The sequence below is a fragment of the Nycticebus coucang genome, chromosome 7 (genome assembly GCF_027406575.1).
Source record: "Nycticebus coucang isolate mNycCou1 chromosome 7, mNycCou1.pri, whole genome shotgun sequence".
NCBI lineage: Eukaryota > Metazoa > Chordata > Mammalia > Primates > Lorisidae > Nycticebus > Nycticebus coucang.
In genome coordinates, this window is record NC_069786.1 from 27,769,127 (window position 1) to 27,786,099 (window position 16,973).

Below are 16,973 nucleotides of genomic sequence, written 5' to 3' on the forward strand. Positions count from 1 at the left end.
CTGTTGGATAGATCCTCCTAAAAGAAGCTAAGCAAAGAAATTTTAGATTTAAACATAACCATTCAACATTTGGATTTAAAAAACACCTACAGAACATTTCATCCTAACAAAACTGAATACACATTCTTCTCATCAGCCCACAGAACATACTCCAATACCAATCATATCTTAGGACACAAGTCTAACCTCAGCAAATTTAAAAGAACAGAAATTATTACTTGCATCTTCTCGGACCATTATGGAATAGAAGTTAAACTCAGTAAGAACAGGAATCTGCATACTCATACAAAAACATGGAAGCTAAAAAACCTTTTGCTGAATGATAGCTGGGTCAGAGACAAGATTAAAAAGGAAATTACTGGCTCGGCGCCTGTGGCTCAAGTGGCTAAGGCACCAGCCACATACACCTGAGCTGGCCAATTCGAATCCAGCCCAGGGCTACCAAACAACAATGACCACTACAACCAAAAAATAGCTGGGTGTTGTGGCGGGACTGTAGTCCCAGCTACTTGGGAGGCGGAGGCAAGAGAATCGCTTGAGCCCAGGAGTTGAGGTTGCTGTGAGCTGTGATCTCACAGCATTCTACCCAGGGCAACAGCTTGAGGCTCTGTCGCAAAAAAAAAAAAAAAAAAAAAAAAAAAGAAGGAAATTACCAAATTTTTGGAACCAAATGATAATAAAGACACGAATTATCAGAACCTATGGGATACAACAAAGGCAGTCCTAAGAAGGAAATTTATAGCACTGAAAGCCTTCCTCAAGAGAACGGAAAGAAAGGAAGTTAATAACTTGATGGGACATCTCCAGCAACTGGAAAAGGAAGAACATTCGAATCCCAAACCCAGCAGAAGAAAAGGAATAACTGAAATTAGAGCAGAATTAAATGAAATTGAAAACCAAAGAATTATACAACAGATCAATAAATCAAAAAGTTGGTTTTTTGAAAAGGTCAATAAAATAGATAAACCTTTGGCTAACCTAACCAGTAAAAAAAGAGTAAAATCTCTAATAATTTCATCAATCAGAAATGGTAATGATGAAATAACAACAGACTCCTCAGAAATTTGAAAAATCCTTAATGAATATTACAAGAAACTTTATTCTCAGAAATATGAAAATCTGAAGGAAATTGACCAATACTAGGAATGCACGCCACCTTTCAGGACTTAGCCAGAATCAAGTGGAAATGCTGAACAGGCCTATATCAATTTCTGAAATAGCATCAACTATACAAAATCTCCCTAAAAAGAAAAGCCCGGGACCAGATAGCTTCACATCAGAATTCTGCCAAACTTTTAAAGAGGAACTACTACCTATGTTACTCAACCTTTTCCAAAATATACAAAAAGAAGGAATACTACCCAACACATTCTATGAAGTAAACATCACCTTGATCCCCAAACCAGGAAAAGACCCAACAAGAAAAGAAAATTATAGACCAATATCACTAACTAAAATTGATGCAAAAATATTCAAAAAGGTTCTAACAAATGAAATCTAGCAACACATCAAACAAATTATACCATGACCAAATGGGTTTTATCCCATGGTCTCAAGTCTAGTTCAATATATGTAAATCTATAAATATAATTCAGCACATAAACAAATTAAAAACCAAAGACCATATGATTCTCTCAATTGATACAGAAAAAGCTTTTCAAAACATCCAGCATCCATTCATGATCAGAACACTTAAGAAAACTGATATAGAAGGGACTATTTTTGTGTGTGTGTGTGTGTGTGTTTTGGCCGGGGCTAGGTTTGAACCCGCCACCTCCGGCATATGGGACCAGCACCCTACTCCTTGAGCCACAGGCACCGCCCATAGAAGGGACATTTCTTAAATTGATGGAGGCCCATACAGCAAACTCACAGCCAATATTGTATTAAATGCAGTTAAATTGAAATCATTTCCACTCAGATCAGGAACCAGGCAGGTTGCCCATTGTCCCCACTGCTTTTTAACACTGTAATGGAAGTCTTAGCCATCGCCATGAGGCAAGAAAAGGAGATCAAGGGTATCCATAGAGGGTCAGAAGAAATCAAACTTTCCCTCTACACAGATGATATCATTGTACATCTGAAAAACAACAGGGATCCTACTACAAAACTCTTAGAAGTGATCAAGGAATACAGCAGTGTCTCAGGTTACAAAATTAACACTCATAAATCTGTAGCCCTTATATATACCAACAATAATCAAGCTGAAAAAACAGTCAAGGACTCTATTCCTTTCACAGTAGTGACAAAGAAGATGAAATATTTGGGAGTTTACCTAAGAAAGGATGTGAAAGATCTCTAGAAAAAGAACTATGAAACTCTAAGAAAAGAAACAGCTGAAAAGGTGTCACCTGTGGCTCCGTGGGTAAGGCACCAGCCCCATATACAGAGGGCGGTAGGTTCAAACCCAGCCCCAACCAAACTGCAACAAAAAAATAGCCGGGCATTGTGTTGGGCACCTGTAGTCCCAGCTACTCGGGAGGCTGAGGCAAAAGAATCACTTGAGCCCAAGAGTTCAAGGTTGCTATAAGCTGTGATGCCACAGCACTCTACCAAGGGTTAATAAGTGAGACTCTGTCTCAAAAAAAAAGAAAGAAAGAAATAGCTCAAGATGTTAACAAATGGAAAAACATACCATGCTCGTGGCTGGGAGGAATCAACATTGTTAAAATGTCCATACTAAGAGGCGGAGAAAGATGGCAGCCCAGTAACAGCTTCCTTGCATCTGGGCACCGTGAGTCTGGGGAGATAGGACTCCAGGCATCTCTGGCTGGTGGGAACTGCCTATCATCACTCCTATGAGGATACAGGGAGTCAGCGAGAGACTTCTGGACCCAAGAGGAGGACTAAAACCGTGGAAAACCAGCAAGTGGTCGCGTGTGTTCAATCCGTCTAAACCCGCCCGCAACTGTAAGTTCAGTAGCAGCGAGACTGCAAACCAGAAAGGCCTTACCTGTGAACTGTTTTGATGTCCTTGGACTTGGCACTGAGTTGAACTGCCTTGGGGAAGGCCTGAGCGGGAGTGCGGAGAACTTTGGCCATTGTCTAGGGCCCCAGTCTGAGCCGCTGAGCCAGACAGAACTAATAGTGTTTGGCGGTGGGTCACACGGATCCATTGTCAGTGATCTGCCCCGGCAAGCTCCGCCCTCAACATCGCAGAGCTAGAAACGGGTGGGAGCTGGTAACCCAGCAACCAAGTAGCCTAAGGGTGGGGTCTGAGCCACCTTGCAGCCCTAACCCTCAGGAGCAGAGTGAGACCAGTTTTGGCACACTGGGTAAGTGGATAGCCACTTCAGCAGCGATTCCAGCGAGAAAGCAGGGAAAGCTTCTGCTCAGCAAGTTTACAAGTTCAAAGTGCCTTTTAAGTAGGCTGAAGAGAGATTTAGGGTGTCTACCTGCTGGGGTTTGAGAAATCAGCAGCCTCCAGTCGTATCAGAACTGTGACTAACATCTCATACCCCAGAAGACCACGTGTTGCCCAGACAATATTCAATAACATATACAAACTGCTTTGTTTTTGGTTGTGTATTCTTTTCTCTTTTCTTTGGTTTGGTTGTTTTTTTTGTTTGTTTATTTTGACGTTGCTGATGCTCTTTTGTTTTTTTAATTTCAATCTTTTCCACACAGATCCCTTTTTCTTTCTCAATTTTCCTAGGTTAATTATAATTTCCCATTGCTGCCTTTTTTAATAACTTCAACTTCATTTTTGCTAGTGTTTCTACCGATATAATTTGGTTTTTCACCCAATTTTATCCCTGTAAAGTTTTCTGTTTGCTTGTTTTGGTTTGATTTATAGCATTTTGGTCTTTCCTCTCTACTTGGTGGAGGTGGGGTACTGTGTCTGACCAGGTTAGCAAAGAGCTGCTGACCTCAGGGGAACCACGCAACTGGGCACCCCGAGAAGGTGGGGTTATTTAAGGTTGTGTCAAAGTACCCTACTGTACACCTATATTGCCCTGTCTCCCTCTTTCTGTGCCTCTCTTCTTTTTGTCAATATTCCTTATACCCACCCACTCTCCTTTCTCTATCTTTCTTTTTTTCTTATCACTCGGTCCTCCTTTCTTTCATCCCCTTTTTTTTGCTCTTCAACCTTCTCACCCTTCTGGTCCTGTAACCCTTAGTCCACAGGCACAAGAACTTAAAGAGCAAGAGGAAGTGAAAGGAAAATTAGGGCAAGGAAACAGATAAAAGAAATCACTCATGAGGAAGAATCAGCAGAAAACTCCAGGCAACATGAAGAACCAGTCTAGAACAACCCCACCAAGGGACCATGAGATAGCTACTGCAGATGATTCCATCAGTATAGAAATGTTAGGAATGACAGAAAGGGAATTTAGAATACACATGTTGAAAACAATGAAAGAAATGATGGAAACAATGAAGGAAATTGCTAATAAAGTGGAAAATAACCAAAAGGAAATCCAAAAACAGAATCAAATAAGAGATGAACGATATCAAGAATATAAAAAGGATATAGCAGACCTGAAGGAACTGAAACAGTCAATTAGGGAACTTAAAGATGCAATGGAAAGTATCAGCAACAGGTTAGACCATGCAGAAGAAAGAATTTCAGAGGTAGAAGACAAAGTTCTAGACATAACTCAGACACTAAAAGAGGCAGAAAAGAAGAGAGAGAAAGCAGAACGTTCACTGTCAGAATTATGGGACTTTATGAAGCGTTCCAACATACGAGTTATAGGAATTCCAGAAGGGTAAGAAGAATGCCCCAGAGGAATGGAAGCCATACTAGAGAATATTATAAAAGAAAATTTCCCAAACATCACCAAAGATTCTGACACACTGCTTTCAGAGGGATATCGGACCCCGGGTCGCCTCAACTCTAACCGAGCTTCTCCAAGACACATTGTGATGAACCTGTCCAAAGTCAAGACAAAAGAAAAGATTCTGCAAGCTGCCAGGAGTAAGAGCCAGTTGACCTACAGGGGCAAATCCATCAGAGTGACCGCAGACTTCTCTAATGAAACTTTCCAAGCAAGAAGACAATGGTCATCTACCTTTAATCTACTTAAACAGAACAATTTTCAGCCCAGAATTCTGTACCCTGCTAAGCTAAGCTTAAAAATTGACGGAGACATCAAAACATTTACGGTTATAAAAACATTGAGGAAATTTGCCACAACAAGACCAGCTCTACAGGAAATACTTCAACCTGTTCTGCACACTGACCACCACAATGGATCAGCAGCAAAGTAAGAACTCAGAAATCAAAGGACAGAACCTAACCTCCACACTGATGCAAAAGATAAAACTAAGCAATGGACTCTCACCAAATAAGATGAATAGAATACTACCACACTTATCAATTATCTCCATAAATGTTAATGGCTTGAATTCCCCACTGAAGAGACATAGATTGGCTGACTGGATTAAAAAACACAAGCCATCCATTTGCTGTCTGCAAGAAACACACCTGGCTTCAAAAGACAAATTAAAGCTCCGAGTCAAGGGTTGGAAGACAATTTTTCAGGCAAATGGAATTCAGAAGAAAAGAGGAGTTGCAATCTTATTTTCAGATACATGTGGATTTAAAGCAACTAAAGTCAAAAAAGACAAAGATGGTCACTTTATATTGGTCAAGGGAAAACTACAACAAGAAGACATTTCAATTCTAAATATTTATGCACCCAATTTAAATGCTCCCAGATTCTTGAAGCAGACCTTACTCAGTCTGAGCAATATGATATCTGATAATACCATCATAACAGGGGACTTTAACACACCTCTTACAGAGCTGGACAGATCCTCTAAACAGAAATTAAACAAAGATGTAAGAGATTTAAATGAGACCCTAGAACAATTATGCTTGATAGACGCATATAGAACACTCCACCCCAAAGATAAAGAATATACATTCTTCTCATCACCCCATGGAACATTCTCCAAAATTGATCATATCCTGGGACACAAAACAAATATCAACAGAATCAAAAGAATTGAAATTTTACCTTGTATCTTTTCAGACCATAAGGCACTAAAGGTGGAACTCAACTCTAACAAAAATGCTCAACCCCACCCAAAGGCATGGAAATTAAACAATCTTCTGTTGAATAACAGATGGGTGCAGGAAGAAATAAAACAGGAAATCATTAACTTCTTTAAGCATAACAACAATGAAGACACAAGCTACCAAAACCTGTGGGATACTGCAAAAGCAGTTTTGAGAGGAAAATTCATCGCTTTAGATGCCTACATTCGAAAAACAGAAAGAGAGCACATCAACAATCTCAAAAGAGATCTTATGGAATTGGAAAAAGAAGAACAATCTAAGCCTAAACTCAGTAGAAGAAAAGAAATATCCAAAATCAAATCAGAGATCAATGAAATTGAAAACAAAAGAATCATTCAGAAAATTAATGAAACAAGGAGTTGGTTTTTTGAAAAAATAAATAAAATAGATAAACCATTGGCCAGACTAACGAGGAATAGAAAAGTAAAATCTCTAATAACCTCAATCAGAAACGATAAAGGGGAAATAACAACTGATCCCACAGAGATACAAGAGATCATCTCTGAATACTACCAGAAACTCTATGCCCAGAAATTTGACAATGTGAAGGAAATGGATCAATATTTGGAATCACACCCTCTCCCTAGACTCAGCCAGGAAGAAATAGACCTCCTGAACAGACCAATTTCAAGCACTGAGATCAAAGAAACAATAAAAAAGCTTCCAACTAAAAAATGCCCTGGTCCAGATGGCTTCACTCCAGAATTCTATCAAACCTTCAAGGAAGAGCTTATTCCTGTACTGCAGAAATTATTCCAAAAAACTGAGGAAGAAGGAATCTTCCCCAACACATTCTATGAAGCAAACATCACCCTGATACCAAAACCAGGAAAAGACCCAAGCAAAAAGGAGAATTTCAGACCAATCTCACTCATGAATATAGATGGAAAAATTCTCAACAAAATCCTAGCCAATAGATTACAGCTTATCATCAAAAAGTCATTCATCATGATCAAGTAGGCTTCATCCCAGGGATGCAGGGCTGTTTTAACATATGCAAGTCCATAAACGTTATCCACCATATTAACAGAGACAAAAATAAAGATCACATGATCCTCTCAATAGATGCAGAAAAAGCATTTGATAAAATCCAGCATCCTTTTCTAATTAGAACACTGAAGAGTATAGGCATAGGTGGCACATTTCTAAACCTGATTGAAGCTATCTATGACAAACCCACAGCCAATATTTTACTGAATGGAGTAAAACTGAAAGCTTTTCCTCTTAGAACTGGAACCAGACAAGGTTGTCCTCTGTCACCTTTACTATTCAACATAGTGCTGGAAGTTCTAGCCAATACAATTAGGCAAGACAAGGAAATCAAGGGAATACAAATGGGAGCAGAGGAGGTCAAACTCTCCCTCTTTGCTGACGACATGATCTTATACTTAGAGAACCCCAGAGACTCAACCAGAAGACTCCTAGAAGTCATCAAAAAATACAGTAATGTTTCAGGATATAAAATCAATGTCCACAAGTCAGTAGCCTTTGTATACACCAATAACAGTCAAGATGAGAAGCTAATTAAGGACACAACTCCCTTCACCATAGTTTCAAAGAAAATGAAATACCTAGGAATATACCTAACGAAGGAGGTGAAGGACCTCTATAAAGAAAACTATGAAATCCTCAGAAAGGAAATAGCAGAGGATATTAACAAATGGAAGAACATACCATGCTCATGGATGGGAAGAATTAACATTGTTAAAATGTCTATACTTCCCAAAGCAATCTACCTATTCAATGCCATTCCTATCAAAGTACCTACATCGTACTTTCAAGATTTGGAAAAAATGATTCTGCGTTTTGTATGGAACCGGAAAAAACCCCGTATAGCTAAGGCAGTTCTTAGTAACAAAAATAAAGCAGGGGGCATCAGCATACCAGATTTTAGTCTGTACTACAAAGCCATAGTGGTCAAGACAGCATGGTACTGGCACAAAAACAGAGACATAGACACTTGGAATCGAATTGAACACCAAGAAATGAAACTAACATCTTACAACCACCTAATCTTTGATAAACCAAACAAGAACTTACCTTGGGGGAAAGACTCCCTATTCAATAAATGGTGTTGGGAGAACTGGGTGTCTACATGTAAAAGACTGAAACTGGATCCACACCTTTCCCCACTCACAAAAATTGATTCAAGATGGATAAAGGACTTAAACTTAAGGCATGAAACAATAAAAATCCTCAAAGAAAGCATAGGAAAAACACTGGAAGATATTGGCCTGGGGGAAGACTTCATGAAGAAGACTGCCATGGCAATTGCAACAACAATAAAAATAAACAAATGGGACTTCATTAAACTGAAAAGCTTCTGTACAGCTAAGGACACAATAACCAAAGCAAAGAGACAACCTACACAATGGGAAAGGATATTTGCATATTTTCAGTCAGACAAAAGCTTGATAACCAAGATGTATAGAGAACTCAAATTAATCCACATGAAAAAAGCCAACAATCCCTTATATCAATGGGCAAGAGACATGAATAGAACTTTCTCTAAAGACGACAGACGAATGGCTAACAAACACATGAAAAAGTGTTCATCATCTCTATATATTAGAGAAATGCAAATCAAAACAACCCTGAGATATCATCTAACCCCAGTGAGAATGGCCCACATCACAAAATCTCAAAACTGCAGATGCTGGCGTGGATGTGGAGAGAAGGGAACACTTTTACACTGCTGGTGGGACTGCAAACTAGTACAACCTTTCTGGAAGGAAGTATGGAGAAACCTCAAAGCCCTCAAGGTAGACCTCCCATTCGATCCTGCAATCCCATTACTGGGCATCTACCCAGAAGGAAAAAAATCCTTTTATCATAAGGACACTTGTACTAGACTGTTTATTGCAGCTCAATTTACCATTGCCAAAATGTGGAAACAGCCTAAATGCCCACCAACCCAGGAATGGATTAACAAGCTGTGGTATATGTATACCATGGAATACTATTCAGCCATTAAAAAAAATGGAGACTTTACATCTTTCGTATTAACCTGGATGGACGTGGAAGACATTATTCTTAGTAAAGCATCACAAAAATGGAGAAGCATGAATCCTATGTACTCAATCTTGATATGAGGTCAATTAATGACAATTAAGGTTATGGGGGGGGAAGCAGAAAGAGGGATGGAGGGAGGAGGGTGGGGCCTTAGTGTGTGTCACACTTTATGGGGGCAAGACATGATTGCAAGAGGGACTTTACCTAACAATTGCAATCAGTGTAACTGGCTTATTGTACCCTCAATGAATCCCCAACAATAAAAAAGAAAAAAAAAAGAAAAAAAAATTTTGTGGGTGGCGCCTGTGGCTCAAGGAGTAGGGCGCTGACCCCATATACCAGGGGTGGTGGGTTCAAACCTGGCCCTGGCAAAAAACTGCCAAAAAAAGAAAAAAAAAGAAAAAAGAAAATTTTGTAAAAAGTAAAGGGAAATCTAATAAATGGAGAGCTATACAAGGTTTTATTTTCAGAGAAGGAACTACTCAATGGATAGTCTCCCAAAATAAAGGTATAAATTCAATGTAATGACAAAAAAAAAAAAAATGTCCATACTACCCAAAGCAATATACAATTTTAATGCAATCCCTATTAAAGCTCCATTGTCATACTTTAAAGAGCTTGAAAAAAATAATACTTCATTTTACATGGAATCAGAAAAAAGCTCGAATAGCCAAAACATTACTCAGAAATAAAAACAAAGCAGGAGGAATTACGCTACCAGACCTCAGACTATACTATAAATCAATAGTGATCAAAACAGCATGGTACTGGCACAAAAACAGAGAGGTAGATGTGTGGAACAGAATAGAGAACCAAGAGATGGACCCAGCTACTTACTGTTATTTGATCTTTGACAAGCCAATTAAAAACATTCAGTGGGGAAAAGATTCCCTATTTAACAAATGGTGCTGGGTGAACTGGCTGGCAACCTGTAGAAGACTGAAACTGGACCCATACCTCTCATCATTAACCAAAATAGACTCACTGGATTAAAGATTTAAACCTAAGACATGAAACTATAAAAATAGTAGAAGAAAGTGCAGGGAAAACTCTTGAAGAAATCGCCCTGGGTGAATATTTTATAAGGAGGACCCCCCACCCCGGGCAATTGAAGCAACATCAAAAATACACTACTGGGAGCTTATCAAACTAAAAAGCTTCTGCACAGCCAAGAACACAGTAAGTAAAGCAAGCAGACAGCCCTCAGAATGGGAAAAGATATTTGCAGGTTATGTCTCCAACAAAGGTTTAATAACCAGAATCCACAGAGAACTCAAACATATTAGCAAGAAAAGAACAAGTAATCCCATCTCAGGGTAGGAAAGGGACTTGAAGAGAAACTTATGTGAAGAAGACAGGCACACGGCCTACAGACACATGAAAAAATACTCATCATCCTTAATCATCAGGGAAAGACAAAGCAAAACTACTTTGAGATATCATCTAACTCCAGTAAGATTAGCCCACATCATAAAATCCCAACGCCAGAGATGTTGGCGTGGATGTGGAGAAAAGGGGACACTTCTACACTGCTGGTGGGAATGCAAACTAATATGTTCCTTTTGGAAAGATGTTTGGAGAACACTTAGAGATCTAAAAATAGACCTGCCACTCGATCCTACAATTTCTCTACTGGGTATATATCCAGAAGACCAAAAATCACATTATAAGAAATATACATGTACCAGAATGTTTATTCTGGCCCAATTCATAATTGCTAAGTCATGGAAGAAGCCCAAGTGCCCATCGACCCATGAATGGATCAATAAATTGTGGTATATGTACACCATGGAATATTATGCACCCTTAATTAAAGATGAAGACTTTACCCCTTACATGTTTACATGGATGGGGCTGGAACATATTCTTCTTAGCAAAGTATCTCAAGAATGGAAGAAAAAGTATCGAATGTACTCAGTCTTACTATGAAACCAATTTATAGCTTTCTTTTGAAAGCTATAACCCAATTGTAGCTTTGGAGGGTGGAGGGAGTGTAATTGGTGGGACCACACTTATGGTGAATCTTACAAGGGGTACATGGGTACCCTACCCTAATTTCACATGTGCCTTCAAGGGTACATGTAAAATTTACTAGATGTAGAATATAAATGTCTTAACACAATAATTAAGAAAATGCTTTGAAGGCTATGTTAAACAGTTTGCTGAAAACATTTCAAATTTATAAAACCAGCACATTGTACCCTATGATTTCATTAATGTACATGGCTACAATTTAAAAAATAAAGAAAAGAAAGCATTGGCTCAGTACCTATTGCTCAGTGGTTAGGGCACTGGCCACATACACAGATCCTGGTGGGTTAGAACCTGGCTTGGGCCTGCTAAAAAACAATGACAACTACAACAAAAGCAACAACAAAAAATAGCCAGGTGTTGTTAACAGGCACCTGTAGTCCCAGCTCCTTGGGAGGCTGAGTCAAGAGAATCGTTTATGCCCAAGAGTTCAAGGTTGCTGTGAGCTGTGACGCAATGGCACTCTACTGAGAGGGACACAGCGAGACGCTATCTTAAAAAAAAAGAGAGAGAGAGAGAGAAAGTATGTATCAAGTAATTATAAAAAAGACACTCTAGTGATAGATATCAGATCAGTGGTTTTCTCATTTAGGAGGATGGGGTATTCAGAAAGACAACTACCCTGAGTGATTGAAATGTTCTATACCTTTACTAAGATGTCTGAAAACAGGAGTATACAGTATATCAGAACTCATAGAAGTGTACACTAAAAGCCAGTGTATTTTATTAAATAAAACTGTGCCTAATTTTTTAAAGCCAATAAGGAAACCTAAAGCCTACCATCAGGCTCGGCGCCTGTGGCTCAAGTGGCTAAGGCGCCAGCCACATACACCTGAGTTGGCAGGTTCGAACCTGCCAAACAACAATGATGGCTGCAACCAAAAAATAGCCGGGTGTTGTGGCACGCGCCTACAGTCCCAGCTACTTGGGAGGCAGAGGCAGGAGAATCGCTTGAGCCCAGGAGCAGGTGGTTGCTGTGAGCTGTGATGCCATGGAACTCTACCTAGGGCAACAGCTTGAGGCTCTGTCTCAAAAAAAAAAAAAAAAGCCTACCATGAGATAAAGATTAATGGTCAAAATTCATAATAGGTCTACTTGAAAATGAATTTGAGGTTTGAATTTACATTACCTTTGTAACCTGGAAAATCCCAAGCCATTGATCTAATTTTACAAATCCTCCCTACAAGAATTTACTCATCATTTAGGTCTCTCAAGATTCCCAAAGATTAAGATTACCTGACTATAAATATGAAATTTAAGACATTAGCAAATATATTGGGAAATAAAGCATCGTATACGAAAACAACAGAAAGCAAAACTGGCCTCCAAAGAACTTCAAATATATAGGTGTTCTAAATATTCACAGAAATGAGACAAAATTAGAACAAGGCAAAAACCTCAAGATACTGTCAATATGAATAGGTAGACTTGAATTGGATAGTCTAGGACTTAAAAATATGCTATCTGAAATTAAGAACAGAAAATAGGGCAGCGCCTGTGGCTAAAAGGACTAGGGCGCCAGCCCCATATACCTGAGGTGCTGGCTTCAAACCCAGCCCCAGCCAAAGGGGAAAAAAAAAAAAGGAACAGAAAACAAAGTGCCCCTATTCTCCAATTTCAAGAAAAGAAAGGACTGATTTTTTGCCACTAGTTAGTGAATCCCTAAACTACACACAAAAACTCAGTCAAACCTTAAACGCTCCTATTTTTTAAACTTTCCAAATTTCCCAAAGCCCAATATGATATCAGCCCTTCCCTCTGTTTAGAGAGCCATGTCTAACAAGCACAGTTCTCTCTTGCTTAGCAAGAAAGAAATTGAGTGGGTTTGGGTTTTGGATTATTGAGTGATGGGTCTCTTCCTTAAGAGAATTCAATAAATATAACAGTAAAAGTCAGAATAAACTAGAATAGGGATAAATAAAAAATATCAAAACCAAAACATAAAAATTAAGATAAGAAATATACCGGACACTTGAAAAAAACCTAACATAGATGTAACTAGAGTCCATGGAGTCAAAAGAATGGGGCAGAACTGAAAATTTTCAAAAACCAATGAATGACATTCTTACAGGAAGATGAGCCTTAGTAGAGAGAATGAACATCCAAACACTGTGGGGTTTTTTTTTTTTTGTTTGTTTGTTTGTTTTTTGAGATAGTTTCATTTTGTCATCCTCCGTAGCACGCCATGGTGTCATAGCTCACAGCAACCTCAAACTCTTGGGCTTAAGCAATTCTCTTGCCTCAGCCTCCAGAGTAGCTGGGACTACAGGCACTTGCCACAATGCCTGGTTATTGTTAGAGATGGGGTCTTGCTCTTGCTCAGGCTGGTCTGAAACCCATGAGCTCAGCAATCCTGCCTCAGCCTTCCAAGTGCTAGGATTATCAGACATAAGCCACTGTACCTGGCCTCAAACACTGTGTTTAAAAGAGAAAAAGCTTTATTTCAGCCGGTAGAGTCATGGCACAGAAGAATTCAAAATGGCCCCAATCCCTGACTGGCTCAGTCTTCTCCTTTTTATCCCCAGTTCCAGCCCACAGGTACCTTTCTCAACTGGTCAGTTTAAATAAAGCTGGAGAAGCTGGCTCTGGCTTTTACAGAACCGCTGGCTTTTACAGAAGCAGAAGCAAGCAAATTTCCAGGTCCCAGGAAGTTAAGTTTCCACAAATTCCTAAGAGCTGAGTCACCACGGTGAGGGCCTAGCAAGTATATCCTTGGGGTCTCCTTGAGAAGACCTCTGCTTTCTTAGACCTTACTTTTTCCAGGTATCTTCTCTCAACATCAACCTGATACAGTGTTCCTCCACTCAGGGCTGGACAGGGACCTCCCCCCTTTCTGTAGCCCAGGTGAGCTCAGAAATCAGACCACCATGTCTAGGCACAAAAGGGCTGCCCTTTCCAGGCCACACCCTCTGTGCTCCAGGAAGGTCATGAACAAAGCAGTCTGAAAGGTTTGGGGTAGTTCCACCTAGAGTAGGAAGTACACACCCTAATTCCTCCAGTGAGGGAAAAACTGCAAAGACCTAACAAACTTTCCCCAGAGTAGGGACTAAATTTATTCATTTGTTAATACACTCATTAACTTTGAAAAGGTGTTTTTCCACCAACCAAGTCCTGGCCAAAAGGTAATTCTCAAGACTATATATCCCCCTAGACAAAGGACACAGGCTGAGCCTTTAGACTTGGATCTTTCCCTTTGCCAGAAGCTCTGTCGCTTTTACTCCTTCTGTAGTCCTTCGTGTCTAATAAATCCTATCTTACCACTGATCTGTGGTCTGTGGGTTCATTTTTCAAATTCCCGAAGCCAAGAATCTACTGAAGAAAGAAATTCTGGTAACAGACTCACAGAATCAAGAAGAACAAATGCAAAGAAAACCACACCAGGGCACATAATTTGCACAGTCAGATGAAGAGAAAAATTTAAAACAGCTAGAAGGTAAAAAGGCAATTGATCTAAAATATTAAATACCTAGGAATGAAATTATTTATATATGTAAACACTATAAAACCTCACTAAAAAAATAAATACATTAAGGAATAATTGAGAGGAAAATAAATGGAAAGCGATTAAATAAATGTAAGAATAATTAAGATCAGGCATGGTGGCTCACACCTGTAATCCCAGTACTTTGGGAGGCCAAGGTGGGAGATCACTTAAGCCCAGTAGCTGGCCAGGGCACTCTAGCCCAGGCACAGAGAAAGGCTCTGTCTCAATACATAACTAAACAAATAAAATACGCTTTTTAAAGAAAATATAGGAAATTCTCTTAATGACCTTAAAGTAGACAAAGACTTCTAAAATAGGACCCAATAAATACTAATCATAGAAACAATATTGATAAAGATTACTGGGTGGCACCTGTGGCTCAAGGAGTAGGGTGCCAGCCCCATATACCGGAGGTGGTAGGTTCAAACTCGGCCCCAGCCAAAAGGGAGCAAAAAAAAAAAAAAAAAAAATTATTAAAGACGCTGTTAAAATTAAGTACTTATGCTTATCAGAAGACATTAAGGCAATGAAAAGGCAAATCAGCCTTAAAAAATTTATTTGCAATACACTTAGTTATTTTTTTAAAGACTTTTATTTATTTACTTTTTGTTGTTGTTGCAGTTTGGCAGGGGCCAGGTTTGAACCCACCACCCTTGGTATATGGGGCCAGCACCCTATTCACTGAGCCACAGGTGCCTCCTATTTGCAATACATTTACCTGACAAAACACTCACATTCAGAATATAAATCTGACAAAGGCTCCTACAAAACAATGAGAAAAAGGCAGACAGGATAGACAACAAACAATAATGTCCAAATACCTAATAAACTTATGAATAGGTATTAAATTTTGTCATCAGAGGCTGGGCATGGTAGCTCATACCTGTAATTCCAGCATTCTGGGAGAATGAGACAGATGGATTGCTTGAGCTAAGGAGTTCAAGACCAGCCTAAGTAAGAGTGAGACTCTGCCTCTAAAAAAAATAGCCTGCTGTTGTGGCCAGAGCCTATAGGGACAATCACTCAGGAGACTGAGGCAAGAGGATCACTAGAGTCCAAGAGTTTGAGGTTGCTATGAGCTATGATGCCCCTTGCACTCTACCCAGGGTGACAAAGTGAAAATCTGTCTCAAAGAAAGACAAAAATAGGCTTGGCACCTGTGGCTCAAGCGGCTAAGGTGCCAGCCACATACACCTGAGGTGGCAGGTTCAAATCCAGCCCAGGCCTGCCAAACAACAATTGTGGCTGCAACCAAAAAATAGCTGGGCGTTGTGGCAGGCGCCTGTAGTCCTAGCTACCTGGAGGCTGAGGCAAGAGAATCACTTGAGCACAGGAGTTGGAGGTTGTTGTGAGCTGTGATGTCATAGCACTCTACCCAGGGGTGATAGCTTGAGGCTCTGTCTCAAAAAAAAGACAAAAATAAGACATATCCTTAAAATATTATCTCATAGTTTAGCAAAAGAAATTTTATGAGAAACAATACAATATTGCTGATTTCATTTTCACATCAATATAACAAGAGATTTCAACTACTAATGTCCTATTTTCATTTAAAAAAAAAAAAAAGGAAAGATCTAAGTTCAAAATAAATGAAAGTATTCTTTTTTGGAGACAGAGTCTCACTTTGTCATCCTCGGGAGAGTGCCATGGCATCACAGGTCACAGCAACCTTAAACACCGGGGCTCAAGCAATTCTCTTGCTTCAGTCTCCGAGTAGCTAGGACTGACAGAGGATACCCAAGAAGGGTGAAGTCTAGGAGAACAGGTCTACTCAAGGAGACCGCAAGTATACACATGCAGGGTCCTCCCCATGGTGACTCAGCTCTTGGGAATTTTTAAACTTAACTTCCTGGAACATGGAAATTTTCAAGTTCTGTGAAATCCTGTAGTTCTGTAGGGGCTGGAATAGCGTCTCCCACTTGATTCAAACTGGTCAATGAGAAGGGTACCTATGGTTGTATAAGCTCTTCCATTAAATCCGGCCATTAGGGGCAGTGCCTGTGGCTCAATGGAATAGGGCGCCAGCCCCATATGCCGGAGTGGAGGGTTCAAACCCAGTCCCTAGCCAAAAAAAATAAAAAATAAAAAATAAATCCGACCATTATATGTTTTTCCATATTTTTAAGAATAGTATTGTCCAGGTTCCTATAGTCCATTCACTTTCTCCCCAACATTGCATTATGAAAATTTCCAACATAAAACAAAGTCAAAAGAATGTTAGAGTAAACACAATCCCAAACAATAAAAAGAAAAGTAAAGTCAATGCTTCACAGTGACAGTGACAACTTATTGGGAAAAAGAATAAAGAACTTTCTAGGATGATGAGTTTGGGTTATACAAGAATACATTTGTTAAAATTTGTGCATTTAATTTAACTTCAACAGAATAAAACTATAAATTAATGTGACCTTTGGTTAA

At 39.4% G+C, this 16,973-nt stretch overlaps 1 protein-coding gene across 3 annotated transcripts in view; it reads right to left on the minus strand.

Annotated features, from left to right (window-relative positions):
* ZRANB3 (zinc finger RANBP2-type containing 3) overlaps window positions 1-16,973 on the minus strand; it is a 368,725-nt gene that overhangs the window by 330,119 nt on the left and 21,633 nt on the right. The window lies entirely within an intron of this gene.